This window comes from Camellia sinensis, unplaced genomic scaffold, assembly GCF_055761805.1.
Source record: "Camellia sinensis isolate YWXY unplaced genomic scaffold, ASM5576180v1 Unanchor1, whole genome shotgun sequence".
NCBI classification, from domain to species: domain Eukaryota; kingdom Viridiplantae; phylum Streptophyta; class Magnoliopsida; order Ericales; family Theaceae; genus Camellia; species Camellia sinensis.
In genome coordinates this window covers 6,890,619-6,903,098 of record NW_028128987.1, presented here as the reverse complement: position 1 = coordinate 6,903,098, position 12,480 = coordinate 6,890,619, and the positions used below count along the sequence as shown (strand labels likewise).

The 12,480-nt window shown below is 45.8% G+C and overlaps 1 long non-coding RNA gene across 1 annotated transcript; it reads right to left on the bottom strand.

Moving 5' to 3' along the window:
- Positions 1 to 9,473: 9,473 nt before the first annotated feature.
- On the bottom strand, positions 9,474 to 10,698 carry LOC145814264 (uncharacterized). Its single transcript, XR_014357606.1, has 3 exons — positions 10,473 to 10,698; positions 10,280 to 10,378; positions 9,474 to 9,913 (listed from the first exon to the last, which is right to left on the bottom strand). It is a non-coding gene; the product is annotated as an uncharacterized LOC145814264 (long non-coding RNA).
- Positions 10,699 to 12,480: the final 1,782 nt, after the last annotated feature.

Below are 12,480 nucleotides of genomic sequence, written 5' to 3'. Positions count from 1 at the left end.
GATTCAAGGTTCCAAGGTTAGCTCTTCCCTTGATCATTCATGAAATGGAGGAGGTTTGTGTCTTGTTTCGCATTTATTGAACTTGCACACTTGGTTTTATAAGCCATCATGCAATGAAATTGCATGCATTGATGGTTTGTGAACCAAACTTGCTACTCCTTTGATTTGTTCCTGTAAACGAGGGGTGAGTTGTGCAAACAACTCCTTGAAATACCGTGTATATGCTCTATTCGTCCTCTATTGTAGCAAGGAAAACTGGGCAGCAGTGGCCGGCAGGCCACTTTCTATGGTCGGCAGACCACCATTGATGGCTGGCTGGCCATCACTGGTGGCCGACAACCCTCTTCACTGGCCAGCCGGCCACTGATGCAAAATTTAGTAGTGTGTTCCTTTGGCAGAGTAGAGCCATTCTGGAAGTGGGCAATAGTGTATGTGTTCTATTACGCAACAGAGGCTCTTCGGAAGCAAAACAGTGGCCTTTTCGGGTGGAAACCGAACATGCGCATGAACATCCCACGCATCCCGAGGTGGATTAGTTAGCTTAATATTTAGATTGTTTAGCTTACTTAATTCTTTTAATTGCACTTGTGTTGTAATTATTTAATTAGTTAGTTAACTAGTTATTCAGTTTTGTTGTCAGTTAACTAGTTAGTTAATTAATTCACTGTAATAATTAGTTAAGTAGCTTAGCTAGTTTATTCATTTCGGTTTGTAATAGTTAGCGTAATTAGCTTAGCTTTAATTAGTTAGTTAATTAGCTACTTCATTCATTTGGACTCTCCTTCGTGGGAGCGCAACGTTTTAATAGCTTGTATGTTTTCCAACCCCACGCCTTTCTCTTTTTTTATTTACTACCTTATAATGGTTAGTTTAGGGACATTAGGTTTCAATTAGCATTCTTCATGCTTCCATCCATTTGTATTGCATGCACCGAGGCTCGGTTCATCATTCAAACTGCATTGTTCGTTTAATACCTCTTTGAATACGTATTAGACCGCATGTTATCAAAACTGTTCCATATGCCATGTGTAGACACCCCATTTTTGACCGTCCTCAAGACTTGGACGTCACCATTGGAACACTTGGTGATTACCCTTGTTTGCGTTCGTCTTGAGTTCCCGGAGGTCTCGGTTGCGCGCCTTGCCTCAGGATCTCTCGACTCGACCATGTTGTGTCTGGTTTTGCACCAAACACTTGTGTTTTGCCTTGGAGGGGCAGGGAATGCCTTGTGAGGCATCCCCACACATCACCGGCCATGGCTTGAGGCCACCGGCCAGTGATTTTATGCCATCGGTAATATATATTGCCGGTCGGCACTCTTTGTTGCCGATCGGCCATTTATTTTGTCAAAATGGCAATTTTGAATGGCCGATCACTGTTCATCTACTTTTAGTAGATATTTTGTGCCAGCTGTGATAGCTGGCACCCACTTTGCTCCCCCCCATACACGTGTATGGAGGGATTTCCCTCTTGGATGGCTTGTTTTGGAAGCCTTACAAGAGGGAGTTGCCTATAAGAAGAGGGCTCCTCTCTTGGCATTAGGGTTACAAAAATTTCAGAGGGAGTTCTAGATTAGGGTTAGGGTTAATATATATTTCCTATCTCTATATCTCTCTCTTGTATGTGTCTAGTGTGTGTTTGTCCATACTATTGCACACAAACACATAGTGTTACACCTTCTCTTGGTTGTTGAGGGACCAGAGGGCTGTTCTTGGTGTTCTTGACTGGATTTGAGCTCAAGGAGGCAACAAGATCATCATTTGTGAAGGAGGACTTCAAGGGTAAGAAACTAGCCCTTTTTACCCCATTTTTGCACACCACTTTTATCTATCTTGCAACTATTTTTTGGCTTTGCATATAATACATAAAAGTTCTTTTTTTAAGGCCTCTAAATAGTTTGTTGAGAGTGTTTTAAGCTTTGGGGTTGTTTGACCCCTCTTAAGCCTTGTTTGGCCCTTGTTTTGTGCTATTTTGTGTGAGCTCCGGGACTTTGGTGTTTGGGCCTCCTCACCATTGAAATTTTGAGGGATTTCAGTGGTAAGGATGGTGCCTTGAGGTCCCAAGAAGGAGAGGGCCACCCCCTCTCCTTGTTGTCCTTGAAAAGGACCATTTTTGCCTCTTGAGGGAGCACCTAGTTTAGGCTCTTGTTGACCATGCCTTAGCTGTTATTTATGCTTATTTTGCCATGAAATAGCATTGTTTTAAGTCGGTTTTGGTACACCATGCTTGCTTAGCAATTATGCCTTGTAATGCCATTTTGTTGCCTTAACATGCCTTAGGTTGTAAACCATTGTTCTAGCATGTTTTAGGCTTGGCTTTGTTAAGCTTTCATGTTTATTTTGTCATGATTAAGGTCTGTCCTTAGTTGTTTGGGTCGACTTTGGCATGCGTTGTATAGCCCCTTTGCATTTTGGCTTGTTGGCCTTAAGGGTGTGAGTGTATAGCATGCATTACTTGCTTTGATTTAGTGGGTTGGGACCATTTTTCATGTCATTTCAATCCACTTAGTATGCTCGTATGCTTGCATTTCATGGTCCCTTTGATGTGTCAAAGGCTTGTGTTGCATGCTCCATGTTTTGGTCATTGTGCATACTTTTGAATTCAAGTCATTTAGATGCCATCTAAGTAATCTTTTGGGCTGTGTTTTATGTGCTAAAACTCTGTTTTGGGTCATTGAATTCGTGCCATGTTTGGTCTTGTTAAGTGTGGTTCAATACCCCTTTAGCTTGCTTTGAATCTTGGACTTAGCTTGCATACCTTGATTGCATTGTTTGGGTTGGTTTGGCACCATGTTCTTGCATGATTTTCAAAGCTTAATTCACATGCTAATCGTCCATGTTATGCCTCTTTCAAGTGTGCTTGAGAGTTGCCCTTTTGTGCTTAAGTATTAGCCCTTTAACATGTGCGTGTGTGTGCGTGTGTTGGCCTCCATGTTTGAGCACTTTGGCCACTGATTTAGGCTTGTTTGAGAATTGCCTAATCATGTTTAAGTCCATCTCTTTGCTTGTTTGTATGCTCACCTTGTATGTTTGCTTGCATACTTGCATGTACACATTGCATTGCCTATGTTGCATGCTAGCTCACATGCTTAGGATTGCATTGCATTAACATGCATGCTATACCTCTTGAGTTGAGCATGATAGAGGTTGAGCCCATTTGCTTGTTTATTTGCATTGCATTACATTTGAAATTGAAGTTGCACACTCGATTCCTTGGGCCATCATGCATCGAAATGCGTGATTGGTGGCCCGAGAATCGAGGATCATGTCCCTTTGAGTCATAAACATGATAAGGGATATGGTTGGTGCATACATTGCTTGAATTGCATTGCCATGCATAGCTCTGTCCTCTGCTGCTGTCAAACAGATTCTACAGGAACTTTTTGCCGATCGACTGCACAGAGTGCCGACCGGCAACCAATCTGTGGCCGATGGATTCATTTTTGGCCGATCGACACCAAATCACAGCCGATGATGATTCTCCTCAGCCGGTGGTGTCTCCCAATGTCCAGGGAAGCAATTCTGAGACTTTGACAGTTTTCAGAGGGGTAGAGCAGGGAAAACAGAGGCAGCCTACGCATGGCAGTGGACTTCCGAGCAAGACCCGAGCACGTGTGCATTGAGCCCTCTTCCCGAGGCCCTTTTTCTTGCTTTCTTAAATTAATTAATTTGCTTAATTAATTTAGTTGGTCTGTAATAATTGATTAGCTAGGATAGTTAATTCATTATTCGAATTGTATTATTCTTTTGGTCCCTCCGAGCGAGGGCGAATTTGTAATAAGTGTGGGTGAGTGTGTGCATGTCTTCCAACCCCCACTTCTTTCTTCCTTTTACTTACCTGCTTTGATGGTTAGTAATAGGTCATGTTTAATTTAGCATACCTTATGCTATGCATGCGTGCATCATTCATCAGTATTGCATGCACCGGGCTCGGTGCATCATGCTAACTGCATTAGTATTTCAAATCTAACTTGAATACATGCTACTTGTGCATTTTCACATGTCATTCATAGACTAGCCGAGCCTACTCTAGTGACATTCCGTATGCGTTGCATTAGACATTTAAACATGGACTCGGATCGTGCATGGATTGCTAACGAGTTCTTTGTTTTGGCACGGAATACGATGTAAGTATTTATGCTTTAGCATCCTTGCATGCGTGTGAGTGTTGCCATGATAGCATGATTACCATGAGGCTAACTGCTTATGTGATATAACAGCTTGAATGCCTGTGGGTGAAGGTTGGATTGTCTGAGTTAGAATAGCTCATTGAAATTCGTGTTTTAGCCTACTTGCGAGTAGCAAATTCCAAAACATTTTTCCAAAACAAACGGATATGCAATGCTTATTCCCAAATTAGGCAATCTAGTCTATACTTTTGTGCTGTGCGCATAACATAGTAATTCTAGGATAATAATCGGGATAAGAACACATAACGTTTTCAAAATTGGATATCACGGTTAGTAGAGGCCGATCTTCGGATCGGGCGAGAGGGGGTGCTCATAGATGACCTTCCCCAACCATACCCAAGTTCCTGAGCCGAGACAACTTTGGTGATGACGGACACGTGGCCTTTGGCACCGAGTCAGGTTTTCCTAAATTCCCCCAAAATAAAATATTTAGGTGGCGACTTTGTATCTGGCAAAGCAGTCCATGTTTGGCACTTCTTTTCAAAAATCTGTTTCTCAAAATGATTTGCCGGATTTGGACTCTTTGGTTCAGATTAAGAACCGTGACAATTTGAGAGTCCTAAACTGTAGTGAACCCAATATGAACAGAATGGGACTCGTCCTCCCGGGGCATTCGGGGACGTCTACAGTTTCTGGCGACTCTGCTGGGGATTTTAGAGAGCTTGACTCGAACTCGTGATATCCTGTTTTGATTTCATTTATGTGTTTCTTTGCATTGCATGTGCATTGGTGCGCCTAGGACACTGTGTTTGCCATCTGCCATTCCTGAACGGTTTGCCCGAGGCTTGACTTTGTCAAAGCATGCCATAAGGCTGACCGGTTGTGGGCTTTGACAGTATAGGAACACAAACCCCGATTTTACCGGGGCACCCTTTTTGACCATTCGACCCAGTGCATATCGAGATCCATAGTGACCATTCCAAGCTAGGGCAGGTTGCTTACCCGATCATAGGTTGTTTGAAACCGCTGCGTGCATAGTGAAACCCTAGCTCCTGACAAAATAGGACAGGGAAACCCTACCCCAACATAGGGGTGTTTTGGCTCTCTTTATTTGCTATGTGTTTTTAGAGTGTATCTCTACAGGGAATGCACATATCAGTTTGCAAGTTTGAGTATCAGGCCTGAGGATGCCAGTATCAGTGTTGTTGAGAAATCAGTTATCTGCGGGTATCAAGTTCAGTTTTGGGAACAGCGATTCTGGGGAACAGTGATCAGTAGTAGAGTGCAGTTGTTCGGCTACACCTGTGATTGATCTGTTTGGGCTGAAATACTGTTTGTTTTTCCTTTCAGTTCAGAGTGTTCAGAGAATTGATACAGAATAGCTAGTGTTCCCCCTTGCTGAGGCAGGACTTATGATGATGCAGAATTCAGAAGAGATTGTGGTTATGACAGCTACGCTAGATCAAGGGATCACCTTGTGGGATGAAACCAATGTTGATGTATCGCATCCGCCTAGGTCGCCTGTCGCGCACCCGGTCTGGACCCCCCAGTTGTATCAAGCTCGCGACCCCACTACATTCGAGCTGATGGGAATGATTGGTGACCTCCAGAGATCCGTGGCCGATCTGGCTTATGGAATGTCGGCTTCACCGCCAGCGGCACCGTATGCTGGGAATTTCATACCACAGGAGCCCCCGCTACTGGGGCGGATTGTGATAGAGCTCAGCCAACCAGAGGTTGCTTCCAGTTACAGCAACGACGTGTCAGCAACAACCGGGCTTCGCTCTGATGTTGCAACCCAAACCCTTGATTAGGCCGAGGCCAGAGGCAAGAACAAAATGAAGGCAAATGCCGATCCCATTGAACAACTGCTGCGGGCAGTCGAGGCTTTGAAAGCCGGAGGGATGAACAAGCAACAGATATCCGCAGTTGTGGCAAAAACTGTGAAGGATGCTTTCCCCACTGCACTTGAGGGTAGTTCAAGTCAGTCAGAAAATCGGGATAGACCCCGTCATGCCAGAACAGTTCCTCCTATTCCCGACCCTGCACTTGGGAAAGATCAGAAAACCAAGGCAGTGCCTGCCGACCCTTTTGCTAGTGCGTCCAGTAAGAATACTCAGACTTCAAAGTACCTGCCCTGAGGGCGCAGGATCTTTCATGCCCTCTACATGCCTCTGTCTAAGGCACTTCAGATTCTTGCTGAAAGGGGGCACCTCAAACCCCTTGAACCTCGGCCTCTCCCGAAGAATCTCCCTCTCACACATGATGCTATTTTGTACTGCGCGTACCACTAACAGACCGGTCACGCCACCGATAACTGTTTTCGCCTTCGCCATGAAGTGCAGGATCTGATAGATAATGAGGTCATTCTTCCACCCACCTCAGCGAAGTCTGTTACCACCGAGCTGTTGGACTTTGAGGATGCTGCAAGTATGTGATCAAGGGTTGAACCACCTGCGGGCAGCGCTCGGTGTATTTTAGATATGGCGTCTGGCATGCACTTTTTGAGCATTTGTAAATGCAGTTTTGTAGCTTCTGGCTTGGGTTTTGAGTCAGTTCTTTGTTTTGTTTTTGAGTCTGCCTCTTTGCTTTGAGTCAGTCTTTTTGTTTTTGGGTCTATCTTATGGTACCAAGTCAGTCCCGTTGTATCGGATGTCGAGTGATTCCGGGGTTGTTGCCTCGAACACCGTTTTTGTATTTACCCTTTTTGCTTTCTTTTTGAGTCTGTCTTTGCTGTGGAGCCAGTTACATCCGAGAAACCTGAATGAAACAGCTGCGGTTATCATGTTTCCATGCTTATTATTTGTTTTGGGCTAGTTGTGCCAGAGGTTTTGAATGGAACGACCCTGCATTCTACTTGCTCTTCTGTGCCTTGAGAATTATTGCATTGACCTAAGTTCTTCAAAACTTTTTTTCGAAACATTGTGATAAAAACGAAGAGGAAGGAATTCCTCCGGTTTTGCAAAAATTTGGTCAATTGAGAGAAAGTGAGGCATGCTAAGCCTTTAATGAATGAAACCATGCTTGTTAGCGTGAGTACTAAGAAGGACCCTGGCTTGATCCAGATTGGTTCCACACTATCTTCGGCGCGAGCGATTTGTCGCTTTCTTAAAAGACTTTCAAAAACAAATGTTTTGCGCGGCCCTGTGAAGACTTGTGTGGAATCGCTCTTGAGATTGTGTAGCCTAGGATCGCTCTTAGCCTCAAGATTCGACCTGTTTGTTTTGAACCTCGAACTCATTCGGAACGTTCAACGGACAACTGTCAGAGGAGGCCCGTGTGGCCTGTTTTGAAGCAGCCCTCGAACAAGAGGCACCAAAGTCGAACAAAAAAGATTAGATCTCACCAGAAGAAGCTCGTGGAGCAGCCATGATGGATTCTTCTGCAAATCATTGCAACAGCCGTTCTCCTAGATACAGAGAGGCTTCAACTCCAAAAACCATTTGGCATGGACTTGTTACACTTTTACCCTTTGAGAGGCTTGCTGGGCCGAAAACCCGGAAGGGCGACTCAGGCAAAAATCAGAGCAAGAGAAAAATACAAAAAATGCAAAAAAAGAGGAGAAATAAAATCAAAAAAAAAAGAAAGAAAAAAAAGAGAATGAAAAGATACAAAAAATCAAGAAAAAAAAGAAAATGAAAAGAAGCTCGCAAGGTCGAAAACCCGCATCGGGCACCTTGGCAAAAGTTAGAGCCTAAAAAGTGAAGGTTAAAATACCCGAGTGTACCTTAGCCGGAACTACGTAAGGCTTGATTCCCATGTTTGGGATACGTAGGCAACTTTATCCTGAAGTCCAGCCTCCAACGCTTTCATAGCGCCTCAGTCCATGTAATGGTTTTGATCATCCTTGCCTTCTCTGAATTTGATAGTTCGGTTGTGACAATCGGATACATAGGCAACTTCGTCCTGAAGTCCAGCCCTTAACACCTTCAAAGTGACTATGTCCATATATTGGTTTTGACCATCTTCGTCTTCTCCGTATCCGAGAAAGTTCGGTCGTGATCATCACTGGTAAGGACTGTTTACAATATGCTGCGACATCATCCAGACAAGGGGCAACTTTCCGTTGCCATGAGTCGCCGTTCAAACCAGGGACAACTTTCCGTTTCCGTGCAGCGTCCTTCAAACAAGGGGCAATTTTCCATTGCCTCCAATCCGAGGTTGTGCATCTCGAGAATGAGTTCCGCGCTCGTTGGGCGGCGGCCGTTTGCAAATATAGTTTTTGAGAATTTTTACTGAGGTTGACCATTTTCTCGAAAATTATTTCATTTTCCAAAACTGGACCATTTTCTTGGACCCAAAAAGGAAAATTTTCAGTGCTTATAGTCTGACTTGCATGGTTTTCAAATCAAAAATCGAACAAGTACGTTAATCCGACTCTCATCTTGATCAAAACTGCTTTAGTAGAAAACCAAAACAAAAAATGGTCAAAATGATGAACTAGGGGCACAGTTGAGTCAGGCGTTCTGTCTTTCCCCCGTCGTCAACATACTTGCCAGGAGGGCACTCTACCCACCAAAAGAAATAGCTGTGAGCTAACGGCGTTGGGCATGAACCTGCAACTTCCTATTCATTCATCAATCACCTTGGGGAGGGACGAAAAATGAGAGAATAAAGAATAGAGAGGTGTAAGTTGAGAGAAAAGTAAGAAAAAGGGTTTTGAGAAGAAAAAAAAAAAAACGAGCCTGAGGGCCGAGTGATGTGAGAATCACAAATCAGAAAGGGTGGGAAATATACCCGGAGGAACTGGCTCCTCGAGATTTGAGGTCTTTCGTTGAACATGTCCGCGTGTCGTGTCTTCCGTTTTGTTCACCTCAACTTTTGTTTTGGGTCTTTTCCGAGCGTGTCTCGTTGTGTTTAGGTCGTGTACCCCTTTGTTTGAGTCCTTCCCACTGTGTTCAGTTGTAGGCTTGATACCCCGGTTAAAAAATTCTTTTTTTATTCCGAAAATCATTTAGGCTCAGAGTGCTGTGCCATTCTCTACATCTGTGCGAAACAAAAGAAGAAGAAAAAAATTCGGGGCATCTGAGTGTGCTTCAACTTCAACTGGTTCCATCTTTGTGTTCTGTCTTGTCAGATTGGGCCGTTTGTTCAGGATTTGTTGTGTGCAGAATGAACCGAGTGTGGTGTTAGGGGCTGTATGCAGACTAATCCCCAACAAAGTATGGGCTGTGCGTTCAGTTTGAGCAGTGTGTTGCTTGGGCTGTTTTGCTATGAGGCCATTTGGTTATCTGATCATTACAGTACAAATGCTCGATTTTTCAGACAACAGGTCAATTCCATTCACATTGAGGTGTAACATGATGTGATGCGATGCAATACATGAGATATGTAAATGTAACACTTTTTAAACCAAAAGTTTGTTCATTTCATTATCTTTTTCAAGTACATAGCTTTGAAAACAAAAATCTGCCTGCGGCAGTACAAGGTAATCTAACTACCAGCAAAGAGAAGAAAGAAAAAAGAAAAAGAAAAAATGTACAAAAAAGAAGAAAAACAGCAATCTGGATCATCATCAGTAGTCTCGGGCCCGGGGATCTGTCCTCACCCTCTTCCTGGACGAAGGTCCAGGGGCATCGTCATCAGCATTGTCATCTGAGCCTGAGTCTGAGTCGTCTCCAACCTCCTCAGATGACCCGGCCTCTGCCTCGGACTCATCATCATCATCATCGTCATCATCAGGGGTCGGCGCTTGAGAGCTACTCCCGACATGAACACGCCCCGCCCTGGTACGGGGACGTACAGCGTCTCCACGCCCTCCTCGAGCAGGAATAGAGGGCCCAGCTGGAACACCTCCCACAGTGGGAATCGGGAAAGGAGGCTGAAAAGTATAAGAGGCAAACGCATCAGTATGCCGTGAGCAGTTTATCAGTGCAGAATGTAATGCAACGTGCGAATGCCGTGAGCAGTTTATCAGTACAGAATGCAATGTATGCAGTACAGTGTGCAAATGCCGTGAGTAGTTTACCAGCGCAGAATACAATGTATGAGTACAGTGTGCAAATGTCGTGAGTAGTTTATCAGTGCAGAATGTAGTATATGAGTACAGTGTATGAATGACGTGAGCAGCTTATCGAGTGTTGTGTTGTGCACCGGATTATGTGAAGCAGCTTATGAGTATGGTTTGAGGCCGTGATCAGAAGAACATACCGGAATACTATAGAGGGCCAGGAGGTCGAAGGTCCGCTGTAGCATCCCCATCATGGAGGCATTCAACTCCAGGGACTGCCGGGTGTACTTGGAGGACGCCTGCAAAAGTATCAAAGGCATCAGTATTCTGCGGAATATCAAAATAAACTGAAATAAAATGACAATGCAAGATGCAAGAGGAAGTAGTACATACCGGAGGTAAGTCATAGAACCCGACCAACTCATGGTCAGCTAGAGGAGGAGCAAAGGGAATCTGGTACGCCGCCCCACCCTGCCCTCGGCATGTCAGTATGGTGGGCAGAGCATGCCAGCTAACCCCCCGACCTCTCTGAACTCCGCCCTTGCCGCGGACTCGAGCTCTCCTCGATGCTCCTGCTCCAGCCCCCGCTCCCGCTCCAGCTGCCGGCGCCGCTGGCCTCTCCCTCTCAGCCCGACGACCACCGCTCAAGGGTTGCATAATGTAGGTCCGGACGTACTCTGCGTAGTCGCCCTCGCCTCTGTGGCACTCTGCACCCCAGCCGACGGTGTAGTCCCTCATGTGCTCAAAAAAGAACCCCTCTATATGCCTCATGTGTGTAGGAGGTGGACCCGGAACTATCTGCTCCGGTAAACCCAGGGTTTGACGCAAGAAACGCTTGCCCAGGTACCAAGCCCGACAGACCGGGCCCTCCAACAGAATCCGGCAACGGGCAGTCTCCTCTGCGCCCTTGTAGTGATCCCTCACCACGGCTGGCAACGGAGCCCAAGGCCGCCAGGTGATCTGAAAATGAAATGCAGTTTGTTATCTACTGTTATTGAAAACATACAGTGCTAATCGAAGCCTAAGCAAATTCTAAAGTTGAACATACCACCGCGGCGGTGATGGTGTCGAAGTAGTGGCGGAAGAAAATAAAAGACTCCCGTGGTCTCCGCACGTATCGCACATCAAAGCGATGAGAAAAGGGGACGCCAAGTGGGGTCTCCACATCAGGTACTGGGGCAAGCTTGGGAAAGTAGGCATACACCCACAACTGCAGAACAGATATAAGTATGACTATCAGATAAAGCAAAATACAGAACAAAGCAGAAATGGCAGAGCCGTGTGTTGTGCAGTGTATTGTACAGAGTATACAGTGTGTGCAGTATACAGTCAAAGTAAAGTAGAGTATATGTGTGCCGCGTGCGCAGTATATAGCCAGTGAGAGGCAGACCGTGGTGCGTGCAGTGTACAGAATACAGAAAACGTGAAGCAGAAATGTAAAAGGGGAAGAAGATGTACCTCCCAAGCTCGCCAGTAACCGCCAAGAAGCTGTCCACTGAGGCGGGAAGAAGAGCTCATGTAACCATACAATGTGGCCAAGCCTACGCCACCCCAGTCATAACGGCGGATCCGCCTAACATCCACCAGTGCGCTCAACAGGCATAGAGGCACGGTGTTCGCCCGGTCGGCGAAAAGAGTCGTCCCGAGCAGAAACATGATGAAGCCCCGCGCATACTGATCCACCTCCTCCGGGGTCATCTGCGCCTCCTTCGCCAAGGCTGGCTGAATCCGAAAATGGCTCTCGAACCAAGAGTACCTGACAAACCTTGCCCGGGCAAGAGCAGGTACAGTTGGGCAGCGTCCCACTCATCCATATCGGTATCGAAGGGGATCGAATCACCCCCTACCCCGATACCGGTGAGCATCGAGAAATCGTAAGGGGTCATCGTCATGTCCCCTGCGACGGAGAAGTGGAAGGAGTTGGTGGTATCCCACCACCTCTCCACTAAAGTGGCAAGCAAGGGCTTGCAGGTCGTAAGCCGGGAGAGCCCCCTACAGAAGATGCCGAAATCGGCCTCATCGACGATATGACGAACCGCGTCTGGCAGCTCTAGGTACCAATCCCGAGCAACGACATTCTTATACCTGCGGATGGTATGGGAATCCCCTTGTAATCAAAAAACAACAATTGCGAGGCAATATTCAAAATGCAGTTTTAAGAAGCATACAGGTATACAACATGCGTGCATGTTTTCAAATTCGAACAGACATCGGGTGCCGGTGTGCTTACAATGGACTACAACGTGTGATGTGTCAGCGTGTTTGAGTGGTTCAGGGCAAATACAGCATGTGTGCATGTTTTCAGACTCAAGCAGATATCGGGTACCAGTGTGTATGTAGTAAAATACCGTGTGTGCCGTGTGTTTGGGTGATTCAGGGTCAGTGCAGTGTGTGTGCACGT